This window comes from Schistocerca serialis, chromosome 10, assembly GCF_023864345.2.
Source record: "Schistocerca serialis cubense isolate TAMUIC-IGC-003099 chromosome 10, iqSchSeri2.2, whole genome shotgun sequence".
Taxonomy (NCBI): Eukaryota; Metazoa; Arthropoda; class Insecta; order Orthoptera; family Acrididae; genus Schistocerca; species Schistocerca serialis.
The window spans coordinates 165,801,990-165,827,020 of NC_064647.1; the positions used below are offsets into that span (position 1 = coordinate 165,801,990).

The following is a 25,031-nucleotide window of genomic DNA, read 5'->3' on the forward strand; positions in this document are numbered from 1 at the left end:
GTACAAATAGTAGTGGGCGTCTACAGTCACAGCACAGATTATGACAGCCGATATGATGACAAAAATGAGGTTCAATAATGTGGTAAAGTGGTTTGCATTATTAGTTTAAGTTATAATTATAGGAAAAAATAATGCATTGTGATGGAAATATAATTACAGAAGCATTACAAGCACACACACACACACACACACACACACACACACACACACACACACATACAGAGGTTAGGTGTGTGTGTGTTGGTGTGTGTGTGCGTGTGTGTGAATATGTTTATATACACACTTGGTGGGTATAATTAAAGTGAAGGTACTTACAGAGGTCCAGTGTATAAGTTGTAATTATCTTATGGCAGCCTCTCTTACTGTACAACATTTTGTTGATATCTCCGGTGGTCATATTGTAGAAATTGTGAAGTGGCAGTTAATAATGAAGTCAAAATTACAGATTGTTTGAATTTTCTGTCCACATCTGGCTCCTAATACATTACATAAGGAAACATTTCTATACATCTTCCTTGCATTCACAATGCCAGATTTTCACCTGGTGGCTAAAATTGGAACTAATTTCCTTCCAATGTAAATTGGTTCCGCATTAGTGCATTAGAATATTAAAGTTTCACTGCCATACGATAATTACAACAGCACACACTGTTGGATACTGACACACCCTGATATATATGTAAGGTGGGAAGAAATTGTGTCACGAAATTTTAATCCTGGATAGCTGATGCCAGTAGGAAACAAAATTACCAGTGTTGTGTAGGTCAACAACGCGCCATTTTTAAACTATGGAAACTTGGCGCCACGAGCTCCGATTGGCCGTGGGATTGTCCTGCTGCCGTTCGTTGGTTGTCGGGCACCGCTAACGAGAGGGCATGCTGAAAAATAATGCAACATAAATTTTTATGCGAAAATTGTTAAAGCTTTTTAAATAAAACTTTATTAAGATTTTACATCTTTATTCTTTATATCTGTATATTTATTTCTCAAGACAGTCGCCATGGTGATGAATACATTTCTGCGAACGAGAGCACTTTATTAATACGGCCACTGTAAAATGTTTCACTTTATTGATGGAGCCACACGACACCTCTGTTTGCTCCGTTTAATCACTATCAAAGTGAAGTCCACGAAAGTATTCTTTAAGTTTTGGAAACAGATGAAAATCCGGTGGGGCCATGTCGGGATTGTAAGGAGGATGATCGATGACAATGAATCCAAGGCGTCGGATTGTTGCAGATGGCGGAGCGTCCATGTTTAGTGTTGCACTGCCGTGCTGAAGGAGAGGGTGCTCCATGTGTGGACGAGGTCTCCGAAATCAAAACTCGATTACAGCACACTGTTTCTAAAGCGCTGTAGTTGCGTTACACACCACCATGTTACTTGGTGTAATTCTAGCGATAGAGTGCTGCAAATATACAGGGTTTTACAAAACGCTACGGCCAAACTTTCAGGAAATATTCCTCACACACAAATAAAGAAAAGGTGTTATGTGGACATGTGTCCGGAAACGCTTAATTTCCAAGTTAGAGCTCATTTTAGTTTCGTCAGTACGTACTGTACTTCCTCGATTCACGGCCAGTTGGCCCAATTGAAGGAAGGTAATGTTGACTTCGGTGCTTGTGTTAACATGCGACTCATTGCTCTACAGTACTAGCATCAAGCACATCAGTACGTATCATCAACAGGTTAGTGTTCATCACGAGCGTGGTTTTGCAGTCAGTGCAATGTTTACAGATGCGGAGTTGGCAGATGCCCATTTGATGTATGGATTAGCACAGGGCAATAGGCGTGGCGCGGTACGTTTGTATCGAGACAGATTTCCAGAACGAAGGTGTCCCGACAGGAAGACGTTCGAAGCAATTGATCGGCGTCTTAGAGGCCCCCACAACTGCAAAAGTGGTCGACTGTGAAGAACGGACAAATTGAATAGCTGGCCGGCGGCCATTAGAGTGGTACACTGACGCGCGGAGTTCGAATGTTTATGCATCGCTTTTGGTTATAAAATGCCTTCCCTTGAGTTAGGTCGCAAACATAATGCCTCATTTAAATACGTTACTACATTATACTTCTTAATTTATGAACAAACAGCAACTAGTCACTGTTTATGAATTTATCTTACGTACTACATAGAATCTGCCGTAGCTAAAAGTTATGTACTGGACCCCTAGCATTTTTCGTAGTTCATTTACGATATATGTACGCAAAATGCATCAAAATACTCGAAGATTTGCCCACTATATTAATAGATATTTTCTGACTCTACCTTGCTTTAGATTTTATGACGAGAAGTGCGCTATATATGGCATAGTGCTTTGGCAACTCACGACCATATTATCAAGTTTCAACCTAATCTAGACCATGAAAGCACTACCGATCAGCCAACTTTCTTCAAAATGAACAGAACATATAAAATGGTATTCTGTCGATCGGAAATCTTGCCTCCTGACAGCTTGTAACCATTTTTGTAACAGCTGTGGTTTTGAGAAAGGAAACCTGCAAATAGATGCACAAACATCATGCTAATACCGTGTTACAAGAACATTTATTAAGCAAGTGCACTGACAAACAAAACAACTTAAAATATTCTCATATCTGTGAAATGTAATATTTGTTCCTTACTCGAATTTATTTGTACAATTAATCGCTGCACAACTCTTCACCATTGTACTTCTTTTGATTGGAACGTACAGACAGTAGAATTACGAGTAACAAATACTGTATGTACGCCCCAACAAATATACAACGTTGAATCAGGGTCTTCATAAACAACAATACTACACAACACGTCAGACTACAACCACTATAATGGCGTCCAGCTGAAGGTTCAAGTTATCCCGCGACTGCAGCGCCATCAGTGAGTAGTTAGTTTTTACAAGGTCTTTGGCGTCTTAGGGAGCACGGAACATTCCAGCCTATGACTCGCGACTGGGGAAGACCTAGAACGACGAGGACACCTGCAATGGACGAGGTAATTCTTCGTGCAGTTGAGGATAACCCTAATGTCAGCGTTAGAGAAGTTGCTGCTGTACAAGGTAACGTTGACCACGTCACTGTATGGAGAGTGCTACGGGAGAACCAGTTGTTTCCGTACCATGTACAGCGTGCGCAGGCACTATCAGCAGCTATTGGCCTTCACGGGTGCACTTCTGCGAATAGTTCATCCAACAATGTGTCAATCCTCATTTCAGTGCAAATGTTCTCTTTACGGATGAGGCGTCATTCCAACGTGATCAAATTGTAAATTTTCACAATCAACATGTGTGGGCTGACGAGAATCCGCACGCAATTGTGCAATCACGTCATCAACACAGATTTTCTGTGAACGTTTGGGCAGGCATTGTTGGTGATGTCTTGATTGGGCCCCATGTCCTTTCACCTACGCTCATACGGAATACTCTACCTGTGCTGCTAGAACATGTGCCTTTACAAGTACGACTCAACATGTGGTTCATGCACGATGGAGCTCCTGCACATTTCAGTCGAAGTGTTCGTACGCTTCTCAGCAACAGATTCAGTGACCGATGGATTGGTAGAGGCGGACCAATTCCATGGCCTCCACGCTCTCCTGACCTCAACCCTCTTGACTTTCGTTTATGGGGGCATTTGAAAGCTCTTGTCTACGCAACCCCGGTACCAAATGTCGAGACTCTTCGTGCTCGTATTGTGGACGGCTGTGATACAATACGCCATTCTCCAGGGCTGCATCAGCACATCAGGGATTCCATGCGACGGAGGGTGGATGCATGTATCCTCGCCTACGGAGGACATTTTGAACATTTCCTGTAACAAAGTGTTTGAAGTCACGCTGGTACGTTCTGTTGCTGTGTGTTTCCATTCCGCGATTAATGTGATTTGAAGAGAAGTAATAAAATGAGCTCTAACATGGAAAGTAAGCGTTTCCGGACACATGTCCACATAACATATTTTCTTTGTTTATGTGTGAGAAGTGTTTCCTGAAAGTTTGGCCGAACCTTTTTGTAACACCCTGTATAGATACGAAGTAAAAGATGTAGTATATAAATAACGTTGTTTTATTTTAAAAACTTTAAGAGTTTTCGCATACAAAAATTAAGAGGCAATATTTTTTCTTGCATGCCCTCGTATATGCTGTGTGGTTATAATTAAACTTCCCTATTTAACACTTGATAACACGTAAACGGATTACCATACGAGTACCAAACTTGGTAGCATTAATTTCCAGAGAATGGGGTGCACAATTTTCATGCATCACAGCGCCACCTTCCACTTCCAATCATGGCCACCGAGTGCCGTGATTGGTCATCACTATTCATAGCCTCACACACGTGACCAGCCGCAGTGCGCTAGTTGACATGTCAACATGAGCTTGGACAAAAGGAGCAGGGCATTATTGGTGAAGCACTATAATAATAAAAAAACCAGTAATGCTGCAATTGCACTTCCAGAATATCGCCTGCTGTGCGGAGCATGGTGAAGGAGTTCGAATCAACTGGAGAACTGGGTGTCGCTGAGGGAAGAGGTCGACGACCGGGTGCGCCACAGGTGGTTGATGAAATCACTGTTGCTGTGGCAGACAACCCTGCGCGCAATTCACGATCGTCAGGCAGTGCGCGTGCTGTGTCACAACAGCTGAACATCCGGGGTCCACTGCATGGAAGATGCTTTGCAATGTTCTCAAATGCTATCTGTACAAGATCTGTATTGTACAGCAGCTTGCACCACAGGACGCACGACGGTGTGTTGGCTTCGCTCTCCACTTTCTCGCAAGGATTGAAGTTGACGAGGTCTGGACCTGGACCATCCTGTGGACAGACGAAGCTTATTTTCCTCTGACGGGTGAGGGGAACACACAGAATTGGCGAGTGTGGGGATCTTCATCTCCAGTCACTGCACATGAAGTTCCTCTGTATGGTGAACGAGTCACCGTGCAGAGTGGCTTCACAGCTACGTTCATCATTGGCTCATTCTTTTTCAACAAGTTCGCGTTCAAGGACCATGGGCGTGCAGTGTGACTGGCCAGCGTTACTGCGATATACTTCGCCAGCATCTCATACCATACCTGCTGGAGAGAGACGGATTGAAAACAGTTTTCATGCAAGATGGGGCCACACCGCACATCGCTCGTGAAGTTCATCTGCTTCTCCGAAACACATTTGGAAACTATCGAATTATCAGCCGATCGTTTCCAAATGCTTGTCCAGAACGATCACCTGATCTCACTCCCTGTGATTTCTGGTTGTGGGGCTATCTGAAGGACAGGATTTACCAGGGCAACATTCGCGCATCTGCTGATCTGAAGCGCAGCATATCAAGACAGGTAGCCAGTACACCTACGGACATGTTTCGTTCTGCTAGGTGCAGAATGCAATCCTGCGTTTTCATACTCATCTGGACACTGATGGGACAATATTGAGCAACTTTTGTAACAGTAATGGTAACGGTATGTAATGGTATGACGTACCGTAGCAGCACATTAAAAGTGTTTCAGTTGAATTGATTCCGCATTATTTCACTTCCCAATGTCCTCGACATGAATGCTACCAAGTTTGGTGCTCATACTGTAATTAGTTCCAGTGTTATAACATGTTAAAAAGGGAACGTTTCATTATAGCCGCTCAGTATAAGAGTATAAATCGTTGTGGTTGAATACATGTTGCTAAACAATTATATGTGGTGTAAATACCTTGTTATCAGGTAGTCATAGCGACTTTCACTGACAGAGTTCTTGCATGCCAGAGCAGCAAAGGAGGTCATACGCCACGTGTCAGTTTCTGAACCTGAAGTGGGAAAGTGTGACGGACACGTTCATACGCTTTGTTGACGTATCTTGAATAAATGCACACTAACTGTTTGCGTGTGTTTCGATATGACTGCACGGTTTCTATACTGATTTTCAACTGTATGACAGAAGACAGGAGTCCGGAACTGATCTCTTTTTTCTGACAGAAGGTTTTCTTGTAAACCTGCTGGCTGGTGTTGATGAATGAGTGGGAAGCAGGTGTACTAATGTACTCGTGTCACACCATAGGGGAGCCACTCCTGGCATCCAGGGCGATGTTGGTCAGTATGTGATCCGTGGTTGCCATTCATTTCAGCACAGTGATGCACAATATCGATCACCTCTTGTATCTTTCTCTTGAAGGCAAGTGGCTGCCTGGCTGTCATATTGTGACGTACGGTACTAACGTCTTTCCTCACATTGTCTCTGTGTGCCAAAGAGTTAACGAAGTGTGTAACCGATTTATAAAGCTACGTTTATAGGGGCCTTAAAAATATCATATTGCCGACAATATAGCCCAGCAATATTGCCCAGCAATATTACCTTCGACACGTACTCCATCTACGTGTTCAGTAATATTATGAACCAGTGTTCCCCAGCAATGTTGGCAGCGAAACATTTCTGGGCCAGAAATGTTTACACCGGCCAAACTATGGCGGCGAAATGGACGAAAGCGAGCTATACGCTGATGGGCCAAAATATTATGACCACCTGATCCACAGCGTGTTCCTCCACTTTTCAAAACCAGTACAACAGAGATTCTGCTTGGCATGGATTCTCCAAGTCCTTGACATGATTCCAGAAGTATGTAGCACCAGATGTCTTCGCATAGATCAAGTAATTCCTGCAAATTACGGGATGGTGATTTCCGGGCCCGCAGCTGGCGCCCGATATGTGTTCCAGTGGGTACAGATCGGACACATTTTCTGGCCGAGACATCAGTGTGAGTTCACTACAATGCTTCTCAAACCACTGTAGCACGATTCTGACCTAGTAACACGGACAGTTATTCTGCTGGAAGATGTCGCCGCCGTAGGGTGAGACTTCATGCATGAAACGATCCTGGTGGTCCGCAATAATGTTCATGTGCATTCATGCTCATAAATTACGGATAATGCTGATACATGGTGAAACAACGCTGTGGTGGGCGGTTTCCGGTTTCAAATCACCTCAGGGTATGACCATGCAGTGCATTTAACGTGCGGCTGTCGCACGGTGGTGTTGGCAGCAGTCCACATAGGCAGAGGTTTGCTGATGCAGGTCAGAGTACGGTGCAGCGAGTAAGTGTGCAGACGTTTCCAGACGTGCTAATGGTGACGGTGTGTTGAAAATGGCTCAAATAACACATATTCATGACGTTATGAGGGGTAGAATACTAGGACGACTGGAGGCTGGTCAAACACAGCTGGTCCTACCTCGGGCCCTCCGTGTGCCACAAAGTGTGATCTCAAGATTATGGCAACGATTCCAGCAGACAGGAAACGTGTCCAGGCACTACAGTACGGGATGTCCACAGTGTACAACACCACAAGACGACCGATATCTCACCGTCAGTGCCCGTAGCCGGCCACGGAGTATCGCTCGGGACTTTACCGCAGCCACTGGAACAATTGTCTCCAGACACACATTCTACAGACGACTGAACAGACATGGTTTATTCACCCGGAGACCTGCAAGATGCATTCCACTGACTCCTGGTCACAGGAGAGCCCTTAAAGCTTGGTGTCAAGAACACAGTACATGGTCATTGGAACAATGGTCCCAGGTTATGTTCATGGATGAGTGAACAGTGATTCTCGCCGGGTTTTCATCTGGTGTGAATCAGGAAACAGATACCAACCCCTTAATGTCCTTGAAATGGACCTCTATGGAGGTCGTGGTTTGATGGTGTGGGGTGGGATTATGATTGGTGCACGTACACACCAGCATGTCTTTGACAGAGGATCTGTAACAGGTCAGGTGTATCGGGACGTCATTTTGCACCAGTATGTCCGCCTTTTCAGGGGTGCAGTGGGTCCCACCTTCCTCCCGATGGATAATAACGCACGGCCCCACCGAGATGCCATCGTGGGGGAGTACTTTTAAACAGGCAAATGGAGTGGCCTGCCTGTTCTCCAGACCTAAACCCCATCGATCACGTCTGTGACGCTCTCAGTTGACGTATCGCTGCACGTCTTCAAACCGCTACGACACTTCAAGAGCTCCGACAGGCACTGGTGCAAGAATGGGGAGCTGCTCGACCACCTGATCTAGAGTATGCCAACCCGTTATGCGGCCTGTGTACGTGTGCATGGTGATCATATCCCACACTGATGTCGGGGTACATGCGCAGGAAACAGTGGCGTTTTGTAGCACATGTATTTCGGGACGGTTTTCTCAACTCATCACCAATACCGTGGACTTACAGATCCGTGTCGTGTATGTTCCCTATGTGCCTATGCCATCAGCACCAGTTTTGTGTAGTGCCACGTTGTGTGGCACCACATTCTGCAATTATCCTTAATTTGTGAGCGTGAGTGTAGTTCACTGTTGCCATAATGCCTTCGATTACCACCACAGATCCCATGGAAGCCCAGCTCAGCGGACCCCATAAGCTAATTCTGCCCTCGCCGACCTGCGTCTGTGTCGTAGTGCATGTTTCGTACAGCCATTCGCCTAGATGACGCCGTGTGGCGACCAAGCCATCGCCCTGGTGCAACAAGAAATGTGATTCACTCGACAGGCGACACGTTTCTATTAATCCACGGTGTAAACTCAGTGATATTGTGCTCTCTGCAGTTATAACTTACGATGTCGTTGGATCAACAGGGGAACACGTAAGGGTCGCGTGATGTGGAGCTCCATTTTCAATAATGGCCTTTGAACGGTGTCCCCAAAAACGCTTGTGCCTTAACCGGCATTGTCGTCAGATCTGCCTATACTGGATTACACATTGGGCGATCCTCCGACCTCTGCGTTTTGTGATGACACGTGGCCATCCAGTACCACACGGCCTACTCGTTATTCCACCGTCCTTCAAGCACTTTCCATTGGAGCTCACGACAGCAGTACGCCAACAGGCGACCAGCTTCGCCGCTTCAGAGATTCACGTTTCCAGCCGCAGCGCCACAACAACGTGCCCTTTGTCAAACCCGCTTATATCAGCAGATTTCCGCTTTTGTCCTCGACGATGAGTGTTCATCGGAGGTGAGGGTATCATCTGGAGTGCCCCAGGGAAGTGTGGTAGGTCCGCTGTTGTTTTCTATCTACATAAATGATCTTTGTGATCGAGTGGATAGCAATGTGCCGCTGTTTGCTGATGATGCTGTGGTGTACGGGAAGCTGTCGTCGTCGAGCGACTGTAGGAGGATACATGATGACTTGGGCAGGATTTGTGATTTGGTGTAAAGAATGGCAGCTAACTCTAAATATACACTACTGGCCATTAAAATTGCTACACCACGAAGATGACGTGCAACAGACGCGAAATTTAACCGACAGGAAGAAAATGCTGTGATATGCAAATGATTAGCTTTTCAGAGCATTCACACAAGGTTGGCGCCGGTGACGACACCTGCAACGTGCTGACATGAGGAAAGTTTCCAACTGATTTCTCATACACAAACAGCAGTTGATCGGCATTGCCTGGTGAAACGTTGTGGTTCAAATGGTTCAAATGGCTCTGAGCACTATGTGCCTCAACTGCTGTGGTCGTAAGTCCCCTAGAACTTAGAACTACTTAAACCGAACTAACCTAAGGACATCACACACATCCATGCCCGAGGCAGGATTCGAACCTGCGACCGTAGCGGTCGTGCGGTTCCAGACTGCAGCGCCTTTAACCGATCGGCCACTTCGGCCGGCCTGAAACGTTGTTGTGATGCCTCGTGTAAGGAGGATAAATGCGTACCATCATGTTTCCGACTTTGATAAATGTCGGATTGTAGCCTATCGCGATTGCGTTGGTCGAGATCCAATGACTGTTAGCAGAATATGGAATCGGTGGGTTCAGGAGGGTAATACGGAACGCCGTGCTGGATGCCAACAGCCTCTTATAACTAGCAGTCGAGATGACAGGCATCTTATCCGCATGGCTGTAACGGATCGTGCAGCCACGTCTCGATCCCTGAGTCAACAGATGGGGACGTTTGCAAGACGACAACCATCTGCACGAACAGTTCGACGACGTTTGCAGCAGCATGGACTATCAGCTCGGAGACCATGGCTGCGGTTACCCTTGACGCTGCATCACAGACAGGAGCGCCTGGGATGGTGAACTCAACGACGAACCTGGGTGCACGAATCGCAAAACCTCATTTTTTCGGATGAATCCAAGTTCTGTTTACAGAGTCATGATGGTCGCATCCGTGTTTGGCGACATCGCGCTGAACGCACAATGGAAGCGTGTATTCGTCATCGCCATACTGGCGTATCGCCCGGCGTGATGGTATGGGGTGCCATTGGTTACACGTCTCGGTCTCCTCTTGCTCGCATTGACTGCACTTTGAACAGTGGACGTTACATTTCACATGTGTTACGACCCGTGGCTCTACCCTTCATTCGATCCGTGCGAAACCCTATATTTCAGTAGGATAATGCGCGACCGCGTGTTGCAGGTCCTGTACGGTCCTTTCTGGATACAGAAAATGTTCGACTGCTGCCCTCGCCCGCACATTCTCCATATCTCTCACCAATTGAAAACGTTTGATCAATGGTAGCCGAGCAACTGGCTCGTCACAATACGCCAGTCACTACTCTTGATGAACTGTGGTATCGTGTTGAAGCTGCATGGGCAGCTGTACCTGTTCACGCCATCCAAGCTCTGTTTGACTCAATGCCCTGGCGTATCAAGGCCGTTATTACGGCCAGAGTTTTTTTTTCTGGGTAGTGATTTCTCAGGATCTATGCACCCAAATAGCGTGAAAATGTAATCACATGTCAGTTATAGTATAATATATTTGTTCAATGAATACCCGTTTATCTTCTGCATTTCTTCTTGTTGTAGCAATTTTAATGGCCAGTAGTGTAGATAAATGTAAATTAATGCAGATGAATAGGAAAAAGAATCCCGTAATGTTTGAATACTCCATTAGTAGTGTAGCGATAGACACAGTCACATCGATTAAATATTTGGGCGTAACATTGCAGAGCGATGTGAAGTGGGACAAGCATGGCAGTTGTGGGGAAGGCGGATAGCCGTCTTCGGTTCATTGGTGGAATTTTGGGAAGATGTGGTTCATCTGTAAAGGAGACCGCTTATGAAACACTAATACGACCTATTCTTGAGTACTGCTCGAGCGTTTGGGATCCCTATCAGGTCGGATTGAGGGAGGACATAGAAGCAATTCAGAGGCGGGCTGCTAGATTTGTTATTGGTAGGTTTGATCATCACGCGAGTGTTACGGAAATGCTTCAGGATCTCGGGTGGGAGTCTCTGGAGGAAAGGAGGCGTTCTTTTGGTGAATCGCTTCTGAGGAAATTTAGAGAACCAGCATTTGTGGCTGACTGCAGTATAATTTTACTGCCGCCAACTTATATTTCGCGGAAAGACCACAAAGATAAGATAGACATTAGGTCTCGTACAGAGGCATATAGGCAGTCATTTTTCCCTCGATCTGTTTGGGAGTGGAAAAGGGAGAGAAAAGCTAGTTGTGGTACGGGGTACCCTCAGCCACGCACCGTATGGTGGATTGCGGAGTATGTATGTAGATGTAGATGGAGATTTGCAGCCCGTATCTTCGCTATAATTACGGCCCATTCGCCTCTCTTTCGTTTACATTCTTTCCTTACTGCGTCACGTGCCCTCAACAACCCCTGTTAGCTTTGAGCCTCGCGCTGGGCAGTGGTGAATGGTTTGGTTCATCAGAATATAACGGCTCTTCTAATTTGCATCGCACAAGGAGAAACGTTGGCTAGAAAAGGAAAGATCAGGCATTGTGGTTGCGTTCCTTTTCAAGTAGGCGGACTGCTTCCAAAGCTGTGAACCAATGCTGGACACGCGCTGAGCAGTGGTCATAATGTTTTGGTTCATCAGAATAAAACGGCTCTCCTACATTTGCATCCCACAAGGAGAAACTTTAGCTAGAAAATGAGAAATCGGGCTTTGTTCAAATGGTTCAAATGGCTCTGAGCACTATGGGACTTAACATCTCAGGTCATCAGTCCCCTAGAACTTAGAACTACTTAAACCTAACTAACCTAAGGACATCACACACATCCATGCCCGAGGCAGGATTCGAACCTGCGACCGTAGCAGTCCCGCGGTTCCGGACTGCAGCGCCTAGAACCGCCTGGCCACCGCGGCCGGCTCGGACTTTGTGGTTGCGTTCTTTTTCAAGTAAGCGAACAGCTTCCAAAGCTGTGAACCAATGTTGGATACGTACTATCACCCGAACGCTGAAACACTATTCTCAATGTATCGTTTAAAAGGAATTCGTCTGAGAACTGCTCAGACCAATACGAATATGAAAGAATGCATACCATTTACTACTGAATAGGCGATCACCCTTCGGTTTTGGTTACTGGCGATTCATACGGAAGTGCGATGTACCTCTCTAAAGTGAAGCCCTACTTCTCATTTACATGCCTGTCATCCCAGGCGATTGCAGCGCTTTTGTGGAACGGCTGTTGGAATTCTACATCTACATCTACATCTACATTTATACTCCGCAAGCCACTCAACGGTGTGTGGCGGAGGGCACTTTACGTGCCACTGTCATTACCTCCCTTTCCTGTTCCAGTCGCGTATGGTTCGCGGGTAGAACGACTGTCTGAAAGCCTCCGTGCGCACTCGAATCTCTCTAATTTTACATTCGTGATCTCCTCGGGTGGTATAAGTAGGGGGAAGCAATATATTCGATACCTCATCCAGAAACGCACCCTCTCGAAACCTGGCGAGCAAGCTACACCGCGATGCAGAGCGCCTCTCTTGCAGAGTCTGCCACTTGAGTTTGCTAAACATCTCCGTAACGCTATCACGGTTACCAAATAACCCTGTGACGAAACGCGCCACTCTTCTTTGGATCTTCTCTATCTCCTGCGTCAACCCGATCTGGTACGGATCCCACACTCAAGTGTAGGTCGAACGAGTGTTTTGTAAGCCACCTCCTTTGTTGATGGACTACATTTTCTAAGGACTCTCCCAATGAATCTCAACCTGGTACCCGTCTTACCAACAATTAATTTTATATGATCATTCCACTTCAAATCATTCCGCACGCATACTCCCAGATATTTTACAGAAGTAACTGCTACTAGTGTTTGTTCCGCTATCATATAATCATACAATAAAGGATCCTTCTTTCTATGTATTCGCAATACATTACATTTGTCTGTGTTAAGGGTCAGTTGCCACTCCCTGCACCAAGTGCCTATCCGCTGCAGATCTTCCTGCATTTCGCTACAATTTTCTAATGCTGCAACTTCTCTTCATTGAAGTTGTGTCCGCCTCGATAGTTGAGTGGTGCCACCACGGTAGCTCTACTTGTTCGGTGAGAGGATTAGCAGACCTCTGTATTAAAAAACTGAGTTAATGGATCAATGATGAAGTCCAACGTGTGTAATGGAACGTCCGCCCCGAACAAGCGCAACAAACAATAGCGATAAAAATGGAATTAAAAAAAATAATATATATATATATCAAACAAAAAAGAACAAAGTGGTCAGCGCGATGGAATGCTATGCAATGGGGCCCGGGTTCGATTCCTAGCTGGGTCGGAGATTTTCTCCGCTCAGGGACTGGTGTTGTCTTCATAATCGTCATCTCATTCCCAACGACGAGCATGTAGCCAAAGTGGTATCAACTAAAAAGACTTGCTCCAGGCGACTGATCTACCTGTCGGGAGGCCGTAGCGACACATTTCATTTTATTAAAGTTATTTTAAACAACAATAACATTTTTGTGTTAACATTTTATTGTGGTTCATCAGCACAGTGATAGAGCTAAGAATTTCAGAAATGTGATACATCGACGAGAATAATTATGCGACATGAGAAGTAATATATACAAAAGCCCGCCCCGTTGGGCGTGCGGTCTAACGCACGGATTTCCGGGCGGGAAGGAGCGCTTGGTCCCCGGCACGAATCCGCGCGGCCGACTTGAGCCGAGGTCCGGTGAGCGGTCCAGTCCGTGGATGGCTTTTAGGCGGTTTTCCATCTACCACGGCGATTGCGGGCTGGTTCCCCTTATTTCACCTCAGCTACACTATGTCGGCGATTGCTGCGCAAACAAGTTCTCCACGCACGCGTACACCACAATTACTCTACACTCGTCTGGTGTGAGACGTTCCTGGGGGGGGGGGGGGGGGGGGCACCGGAGACCGAACCGCACAGTAACCCTGGGTTCGGTGTGGGGCAGTGGAGGGGTGAAGTGGTCTGCGGTAGTCGTCGTGGCGTTGTGGACCACTGCGGCTGCGGCGGGGACGGTGCATCTCCGTCGTTTCTAGGTCCCCGGTTGACATACAATACAGACAAAGATCGTAAAAATAAAAAAAATGTCGAGTTGCAGCCCATGAAGACGAAAATACACGTGAAAAAGCTTCAAAAATGTTAGAAGTCTGAAGAACCTAAGCAGAATAAAATTATGGTCAGTACTGCAGATCTTTTTAGGAATGAAAATTACTTTTTTTTTAGATTTAGATCTTTGTACACATCACATTCTCTGTTCCATAGCTCCAGTCGTAGATGTACGCGTCGCGTTCATGGAATCCTCCGTAGTCTCTTTGCTCACTTACGGAATCGTGAACGAATACTCCTCTGTCTGCAGCTGGTACTATATGATAAATAGCTTACGTACAGAGGGGTCCAGAAGAATGTAGGCACTCATTGACAGTCAATATTAATGGAACAAAATGACATACCATTGCAATTATTTCACGGGGGAAGGTTATTTTATGTGCTCAAAGTGACCCCCATTAGCAGACAAAACATCAATGCCGCTGAACTGTTGACCGAACTACGGCTGTCAGCGCTGCCGGTGTGACAGCCGCACAGGGCTCCTCGATAGTTCCTCGTAGCTGGCTTCTATTGATAAAGCTCATTTTTCAAGGTCCCCCCAAAGGTAGAAGTCAAAAGGTATGTGGTCTGGATACCGTGGTGGGTACCCAAGAGTTCCTCTTCGACCTGTCCGTCGTCCGGGGAGATTTTCATCCAACTAGGCTCTGGTATCTCTGTGGTAGTGAGGCGCCATCTTGTTGTAGGTAAAATCTTTCATTTCCAAACACCTCTCGAACGGCAGGTAAAATCGATGTCTGCAGCATATGAAGATACACCTCACCAGTTACGGGACCTTCAAAGAAGAATGGCCCAAGCAAACCACGCTATGACAGACCACTCCATACATTAACGCCCGGTAGATTAACATATTTGTCCAAGTGAACGTAAGGAATATCAGGAGCTCAGTACACGCAGCTGTGGCGGTTTACAGTACCGTTCAGTTCGAAATGCGCTTCGTCAAACCAGATAATCATCCTGGCAAACCGTTCATCCTCGTGAAGCGTGCCTTCAAACCACTGGCAGTACTCCATTCTTCGATCCGGGTCGTCTTGGAATGTACATTTTCCACTTTGCAGCCTACAGAGTCCGTCGCACGCTGGATCGGCTTACTCCGCTTTCACGTGCGCCCTGCTTCACAGATTTTTGAGGTGCCATAGTAAAATGTAGCAACACGGCAGCGCTGGAAGCTGGACTTGGTGGCTTTGGTAGGTCAGACTTTCCCGCAGCCACTGAACAGTACCGGCGGCTTCCAGTATAACGCCATTGCCGCTATACCTCAATCACGTTTTCGTGCTTCCAGTTCCACTTCAACATGGCGCTGCGTTGCTCAGACGACAATCTTACTTCATTCATTGCTGCTCTGTCATCTGGTGTAAAACGCGCGCCAAGATCTGTTGAGAAAACAATGGCCTACGCTACCGGCCAAAATTCCAACGGTATGTCAATTTGTTCCAAAGATATTAAATAAAAGGGTGTCTGTATTTTTTCTGTTTAGAACATCAGAGATCCTACACTGAAGTGTCGAAGAAACTGGTATACGAATGCATATTCAAGCACAGAGATATGTAAACAGGCAAAATACGACGCTGAGGTCGGCAACGCCTACGTAAGACTAGTGTCTGGCGCAGTTGTTAGATCGGTTACTGCTGCTACAATAGCAGGTTATCAAGATAAAAGCGTGTTTCAACTTGATGTTATAGTTGGCGCACGTGCGATGGAGCATAGCATCTCCAATGTGGCGATGAAGTGAGGATTTTCCCGTACGACCATTTCACGAGTGTACCATGAAGATCAGGAATCCGGTAAGACATCAAATCTCCGACATCGCCGATGCCGAAAAAAGATTTTTACAAGACCGGGGTCAATGACGACTGAAGAGAATCGTTCAACGTGACAGAAGTGCAACCCATCCGCAAATTGATACAGATTTCAATGCTGGGCCATCAAGTGTCAGCGTGCGAACCATTCAACGAAACATCATCGATATGGGCTTTTGGAGCCGAAGGCCCACTCGTGTACCCTTGATGACTGCACGACACTAAGCTTTAAGGCTTGTCTGGTCCCGTCAACACTGACATTGGGCTGTTGATGACTGGAAACATGTTGCCTGATCGGACGAGTCTCCTTTCGAATTGTATTGAGCGGATGGACGTGTACAGGTATGGAGACAACCTCATGAATTGACGGAACCAGCATGTCAGTAGGGGACTGTTCAAGGTAGTGGAGGCCCTGTAATGGCTTGGGGGGGGGGGGGGGGAGGGGTGCAGTTGGAGTGATTGGGAACCCTGATACGTCTAGATTCGACTCTGACAGGTGACACGTACGTAAGCATCCTGTCTGATCACTTGCATCCATTCATATCCATTGTGCATTCCGATGGACTTGGGCAATGCGACACCCCAAACGTCCAGAATTGCTGCAGAGTGGCTCCAGGATCATTTCCACATGCCACCAAACTTATCAGACATGACAATTCTTGAGAATATCTGGAATGCCTTGCAATATGCTGTTAAGAACAGATCTCCATCCCCTGGTATTGTTACGGATTTATGGGCAGCCCTGCAGGATTCATAATTACCCAAGTCCATGGCACGTCGTGTTGCGGCACTTCTGCGTACTCGCGCGGGCCCTGTACGATATTAGGCAGGTGTACCATGTTCTTTGGCTCTTCAGCGTAATTTGCTTCCTTGGCCATACCCCTTCCCGTTTAAGTTGACCGTCCGCTGCAGCTAGTTTTATTACTCAATTATTCATTGACAAAAACACTTCACTATGAGTGTGGGAGTTTTCACAAAATCATGTTCTATAGAGGATGGTACCGTGAAAAATGTGTGGTAAACATGGGCTCTAAAATCTGTACCTAAGGAGCTATGTGCTCTTGTTCAGTAGACGAACGAACATTTACATCGTCAGAGGTACCAGAACGATTCTCGTTTTTAACTTTCGACTCAGTCATTTCCGGACCAGCGTCCCTTACCTCAATGTGATACGTTTACCCTTCTCCACCATCCCTGAAAGTTTGTAGCACCCTCACCGAATCATCTTCTATACAAGAGCTGACATGTAAATTTTTGCACAAATAGTGAAAGGAAACATTTTTTGGTACGTATAGTTTGTTGTTATGCAGGATAGTCACCTTTAAAATTTATACACTTTGCCCTCGTGCGAAAAAATGTGAAAATATTTTCGTCTCGTGGTACGACGTTCTGTAATGATTTTGCATTAACTCGGTCCTGTTTTTTGAGCATTTCCTTATATTGGTTGATAACAGCCAGCTTCTTGACTCACAGACAAATTTATTAAGCAAAATCGAACAAAGCTACAAAGTAGTCTTGTGGCGGCCTGTGTTTCGGGAGGAGAATGCTACAATCGGTTTTAGTAGTCTGTTCACTTTCCACCCTCCCAAACCTGAAAGCGCAAAGATTTTAAAACCAGACACAGGTGCAGTGCCAACTAAAGGCGTCTGAAGCAAACTCCCCGAGAATCCGCAAGGACTGATGGTTATTGTGTCTGTAATAGAAATATTCGTCTAACTGCCTGGGATTCAAGTTCGTGATTCCCCACATTTAATTAAAGTTTTAACGAGTAACACTCACTTCATAACACTTCCTGCACCGCTGTAGAGTGAAAATTTCATTCTAGAAACATCCCCCAGGCTGTGGCTAAGTCATGTCTCTGCAATATCCTTTCTTCCAGGAGTGCTAGTTCTGCAAGGTTCGCAGGAGAGCTTCTGTGAAGTTTGGAAGGTAGGAAACGAGGTACCGGCGGAATTAAATCTGTGAGGATGGGGCGTGAGTGGTGCTTGGGTAGCTCAGTTGGTAGAGCACTTGCCCGCGAAAGGCAAAGTTCCCGAGTTCGATTCTCGGTACTGCACACAGTTTTAATCTGCCAGGAAGTTTCAGCTCACATGTGTACTTACCGCCAGAAATACGCCAATCAGAAGTGCCATTCGTTTGCAGGAGGTCTTGTTAGATGATTGCACCAGCGAAATATTTTTGACAAGGAAGAATATGAATATTATTGCTCATTGTTTCACTCGCGGAGTTGTAAACTGTCCTCTTAGGTTGCTCCCTAACCACACACTCGAAAATCGCCACATATTCTGAAATAAACACCGAAATATTTATTTCACATTTCGTTCTCTAACCAGGAGGAAATGTTAAATAACTTGTATTACATTCATAAGCAAGTCCCAGAATGGGTTAACAACATTAAGATGAAAAAAAGAAAACGTTATGACTCTATAACCCACGACATTATTCATTATGCTAGAGTATTTGTCTAAAGAGTAGGTTGTCATAGTATCTCTTGAAGGCTTCCTTGATGCGTCATTAACTGACATTTAATGATGAGGGTGACGTGTCTGTGACACATTTTCAATGCGCCGTTGCCCTGAAACGGCACACCGCACGTTATACAATACAAAACAGCTAAAAATGCCAAAATAAGTGTGGCGCCTGCCACGTCGTTGTCGATATTGTGGTGGGTATCGCGATATCGCGTGTGACGTCAAAATGGGTTCACATTTGCAGGAAGTGTTGTGGGACAACACTATATTAATTTCTAAGAATAATGAGTACACGCAGAACTTACGTAATCAGTCTCAACTGAATTAAAAGTGAATCGCAGTAAGTGATGTCACCTCAGCAGTCGAAAATAACACCTACGCTCCAAATAAACACGAACTACAAATCATAACGATAAGAATTTATGTAATATACTGTATGTTGAGCGTATCCTTGAATCAGAAGTTCAAAGCTATGCGCTGTAAAATCTCTGATTAACTTTCCTTTCACTACCGTTACCTTCAGCATTCAATAGAGCCTTGGTCTGGTTCATCGATCTTTTCAGTGTACAATACAAATAGAAACTAAACTACTGCGATCATCATTTCGACGGTTTCATATCGCTGCTCATGACGACGCCTGACGTTATTGTAGGCCAGTGCGCCATTTATGTGCACTGGCGTGAAAAATGTTAGCAGCAATCAGTAATGACAGATAAGTGAGTGCGCCAACGGCGTTGCAGCAGCTGTAACACCGGTTCTCGTCAGGTCACCGTAGTTAAGTGCTGCCGGGCTGGACTAGCACTCGGAGGGGTGACCACCCGGTTTAGTTTTTTAGTTTTTAGAGAAGTAAGTGCGGTCATTATCCTCCTTCCCACAAATGCCTTCCAGCCAGTGATTGTACCATTGTCCTTGCTTAAGTGGAACGCTGCTCTGGAGAGAAGATAATTTTGAGTGGCATCCTATAGGGTGCAGTGAAATGAAAACCCTACACCCGCCACAACTGTTCCATTCCAAAGTAGTCACCACATGCGTTAAGACCGTTATCCCACTGAGAGACGATAAACCCCTATTGTGTAGAAAGCAGAACGTGTGGTCTATGGTTCGATAAAAAAAAGGTTAGAGTCTTTGATTCGTAGACAATATGACTGCGGACCTGGTTTCGAATTCCGCCACTGCTTGTATTTTGATTAATAATCAGCATTGCTGGCTGAAGACTTCCGGCATAAGAAGTCAACCTCATTCTGCCAACGGTCTTGTCAAAGAGAACGGAAGAGCGAACAGAGATTCAGGGCAGTTGCTTGTCCTAGGGGTGGGAAACTGCCCCTAAAGGCGGAAGAATCAGCAATGATCAACGGCATGAGGATGCAGAAGGCAATGGAAACCACTCCATTAAAGACATGTAACATGTGTCCACAGGACATGTGGCCTGTAATTGAAGAAGTGTCATGATGATCTCTCCATTGGCAAAAGATTCTGGAATAGTCCCCCATTCAGATCTCCAGGAGGCGACTGCCAAGGGGAGGTCACCAAGAGAAAAAGATTGAATGATCAACGAAAGGATAACGTTCTACGAGTTGGGGCGTGGAATGTCAGGAGCTTGAACGTGGTAGGGAAACTAGAAAATCTGAAAAGGGAAATGCAAAGGTTCAGTTTAGATATATTAGGGATCAGTGAAGTGAAGTGGAAAGAAGGCAAGGATTTCTGGTCAGATGAGTATAGGGTAATATCAACAACAGCAGAAAATGGTATAACGGGAGCAGGATTCGTTATGGATAGGAAGGTAGGGCAGAGAGCGTGTTACTGTGAACAGTTCAGTGACAGGGTTGTTCTTATTAGAATCGACAGTAAACCAACACCGACATCGATAGCTCAGGTATACATGCCGATGTTGCAAGTTGAAGATGAAGAGATAGAGAAAGTGTACGAGGATATTGAAAGAGTAATACAGTATGTAAAGGGGGATGAAAATCTAATAGTCATGTTGGACTGAAATGCAGTTGTAGGGGAAGGAGCAGAAGAAAAGGTTACAGGAGACTATGGCATTAGGACAAGGAATGAGAGAGGACTAATTGAGTTCTGTAACAAGTTTCAGCTAGTAACAGCGAATATTCTGTTCAAGTATCACAAGAGGAGGAGGTATATTTGGAAAAGGCTGAGTGATACGGGAAGATTTCAGTTAACTTACATCATGGTCAGACAGAGACTCAGAAATCATATATACTGGATTGTAAGGCGTACACAGGAGCAGACATAAATCACAATATAGTGGTGATGAAGAGTAGGCTGAAGTTTAAGACATTAGTCAGGAAGATACAATACGCAAAGAAGTGGGATACGAAAGTACTAATGAATGACGAGATACAGTTGAAGTTCTCTAAGGCTATAGATACAGCAATAAGGAATAGCTCAATAGGCAGTACAGTTGAAGAGCATTGGACATCTCTAAAAAGGGCCATCACAGATGTTGGGAAAGAAAAAATAGGTACAAAGAGGGTAACTGAGAAGAAACCAGGGGGAACAGAAGAAATACTTCAATCAATAGATGAAAGGAGGAAGCACAAAAATGTTCCAGGAAACTCAAGAATACAGAAATACAAGTTCCTGAGGAATGAAATAAGTAGGAAATGGAGGGAAGCTAAGACAAAATGGATGCAAGAAAAAAGTGAGGAGATCGAAAAAGAAATGATTGTCGGAAGGACAGACTTTGCATACAGGAAAGTTAAAACAGCCTTCGGTGACATTAAAAGCAAGGGTGATAACATTAAGAGTGCACTGGCAATTCCTCTGCTAAGTGCATATCAAAATGGCTCTGAGCACTATGGGACTTAACATCTGAGGTCATCAGTCCACTAGAACTTAGAACTACTGAAACGTAACTAACCTAAGGACATCACACACATCCATGCCCGAGGCAGGAATCGAACCTGCGACCGAAGCGGTCGCGCGGTTCCAGACTGAAGCGCATAGAACCGCTCGGCCACACCGGCCGGCTGAGAGAGGGGATAAGTGGAAAGAAAACATTGAAAGCCCCTATGAGGGGGAATATTTGCGTGATATGATAGAAGAAGAAACAGGAGTCGATTTAGAAGAGATAGGATATCCAGTATTAGAATCAGAATTTAAAAGAGCTTTTGAGGACTTAATGTCAAATAAGGCAGAAGGGATAGATAACATTCCATCATAATTTCTGGAATCATTGGGGAGAGTGGCAACAAAACGACTATTCACGTTGGTGTGTAGAATATATGAGTCTGGTGACATATCATCTTTCCGAATAGCATCATCCACACAATTCTGAAGATGGCAAGAGCTGACAAGTGCGAGAATTATCGCACAATCAGCTTAACAGCTCATGCATCCAAGTTGCTTACAATAATAATATACAGAAGAATGGAAAAGAAAATTGAGGATGCGCTAGATGACGATCAGTTTGGCTTTAGGGAAGGTAAAGGCACGAGAGAGGCATTTCTGACACTGCAGTTAATAATGGAAGCAAGACTAAAGAAAAATCAAGACACGTTCATAGGATTTGTCGACCTGGAAAAAGGGGTCGACAATATAAAATTGTGCAAGATGTTCGAAATTCTGAAAAAAGTAGGGGTAAACTGTAGGGAGAAGCGGGTATTTTGTAATATACAATATGTACAACAGCCAAGAGGGAATAATTAGAGTGGACGACCAAGAACAAAGTGCTGGTATTAAAAAGTGTGTACGACTGGGATTTTCACCTGCCTCGAGATGAATGGGTGTTTGTGTTGTCCTCATCATTTCATCATCATTCATGAAAGTGGCGAGATTGGACTAAGCAGAGGTTGGGAATTTGTACGGGCGCTGATAATCACGCAGCTGAGCGCCCCACAAACCAAACCACCATCGAACGAAATTCTTGATAGTTAGCACACTTGGACCGGCTGTCTTCAGCTTGAACTCGATCGCAAACTTCCCTTAAGCCGCAGTTGGGCTGTTATTGCTCGCATAGTAGTCTTTCACAAGCGCTATAGGCTCAGGCACGCTGTACCGTGACATTTTCACATGCAATTGGCCGACAATAATAAGGCGCGTTCACATGTGCATACTAATTCCCATCATACACTGCGGCCAACTGTGCAGTTTGAACGTCCTAACGCAAACCGTTCGCGAAGTTATGATTATTTTATTTCATATAATTCAACAATTGCCATCAATTAGCAGTTTGGCTCCTGCCCTTTCAGGGCGCACTTATAATTGGTCCATCCTACCACCAATCCTACCACCATAAGTACTGACAATAAATAAAATTTGTAACTGTCATTTCGCTATAATTGAATGATACTGAAATTATTATTTACAAGTTCTCAGTGCTAGTAACACTCTCAGCACTGTTGGAGCTATATATTAATATTTAATATTAAATATAACTAATAAATTAAATAATAAAAGGTTCGCTTCTTGGCACTCAGCGTGGAAGGTGAATCCCCACTGTCCCTCTTAGTCTCCCTGCTCCAGTACGACAGTGGTTAGCACACTGGACTCGCATTCGGGAGGACGACGCTTCAATCCCACGTCCGGCCATCCTGATTTACGTTTTCCGTGATTTCCCTAAATCGCTCCAGGCCAATCCCTGGATGATTGCTTTGAAAGGGCACGGCCGACTTCCTTCCCCATCCTTTCCTAATCCGATGAGACCGATGACCTCGCTGTTTGGTCTCTTCCCCCAAAACAACAACCTGCTCCAGTACGATAAGGACCTTGCTCGCCCAGCCGTTCTCGCGCCATGTCACCATCTGGCGCGTCGTTCGATGAATCTGCTTTGTGAAACTTCCTGGCAGATTAAAACTGTGTGCCCGACCGAGACTCGAACTCGGGACCTTTGCCTTTCGCGGGCAAGTGCTCTACCAACTGAGCTACCGAAGCACGACTCACGCCCGGTACTCACAGCTTTACTTCTGCCAGGTTCGCAGGAGAGCTTGTGTAAAGTTTGGAAGGTAGGAGACGAGGTACTGGCAGAAGTAAAGCTGTGAGTACCGGGCGTGAGTCGTGCTTCGGTAGCTCAGTTGGTAGAGCACTTGCCCGCGAAAGGCAAAGGTCCCGAGTTCGAGTCTCGGTCGGGCACACAGTTTTAATCTGCCAGGAAGTTTCATATCAGCGCACACTCCGCTGCAGAGTGAAAATCTCATTCTGGAATCTGCTTTGTGATCGTGTCTGCTCGCTAGCTTGCCGTAACAAAATCTTCCGGTACTGTAAATTAAAACATAGCAACAGAATGTTATAAAAGTTCGTAGCGATGTGGCATAAACACCACAAAGTGTCTGAAGGACGGTGAACCTGTGAGTAGGCGACAAGGTGTTGGACGTCCACGTGCAGGTCTTGTTTGCTTTGTAAATCAGGATAATAGGCGGCGATCCTGTTGCAGACTACAGTGTCGGTGGAAGCACCACGGATAAAGAGGAATTCCCGATACTATAATCCGCTCATCATAAGAATAAACCTGATGTAAACATTACGCCATGTATTCTTCCGCTTTTGCTTGAATCTCATTGGATTTCGTTACACGTGGAGCGGAATCCAAGCTGTGATCAGTACAGTCAAGTACGATCATAAGGATACGTTTTATGCTTTGTTACACGCACACAGGCTGAGCCATAATGGGCAGGACAACAGCTTTAGCGACACATTAAACTTGGACAGCAGTGGCCAGACAGCGGTCCAACTAACCTGCAATGGTATAGCAGTTGCAGTTCAGACGTAAAAAGAGACGAGCAAAGAAACAATGTAGCTTCGAATGTCATTTAATTTTTAAAGAGAATGAAATAATATTCGGAGAAACTCCAGCACTACCGCGCGCTTCTTAGGGGACCAGACGGAAAGCGTAAAATGCACTCGTTCTCACCTGACGTAGTATTCTAATTAAGAGTGATGAAAATTTCTAACTTACCCATAGGGCAATTTTTCTGAGCGAGATGTGTGTAACGCAAGAGCATACTGCAAGGATTTCAAAAATGGTTCAAATGGCTCTGAGCACTATGGGACTTAACAGCTGTGGTCATCAGTCCCCTAGAACTTAGAACTACTTAAACCTAACCAACCTAAGGACAGCACACACATCCATGCCCGAGGCAGGATTCGAACCTGCGACCGTAGCAGTCGCGCGGTTCCGGATTGAGCGCCTTAACCGCGAGACCACCGCGGCCGGCGCAAGGATTTCGCCGTACTGTTGAATACTGAAGCCACTGAAGGTATTAATCACAGTCAGTCGTCTGGTAATCTCTTAGCTCCTTTTTTATGCGAGAAATACACTTCATTTCTGGAAGTGTTACCTGCTACGTTGATAACGAGCCTATCAACAACAGAATCCACGAAGCCAACCAGGCGCTGCATTTTCTCTTCTTTTGTGACGAGCCAGTGTTCGGCAGTGACAAGTGAAAAAAGCTGCGTGCTTTAGTTCCACTACGTGTGGCAGCTTAACAGTCTTGTTACTTCTCGGTTCAGATCCCGCAACTTGGCTCCAGATCAATTCTGTTGGGTTCGTAT

The 25,031-nt window shown here is 45.5% G+C and overlaps 1 protein-coding gene across 1 annotated transcript in view; it reads left to right on the forward strand.

The window, feature by feature from the left end:
* LOC126425088 (peroxidase-like) overlaps nucleotides 1-25,031 on the forward strand; it is a 209,809-nt gene that overhangs the window by 28,943 nt on the left and 155,835 nt on the right. The gene's annotated exons all lie outside the window — the stretch shown is intronic.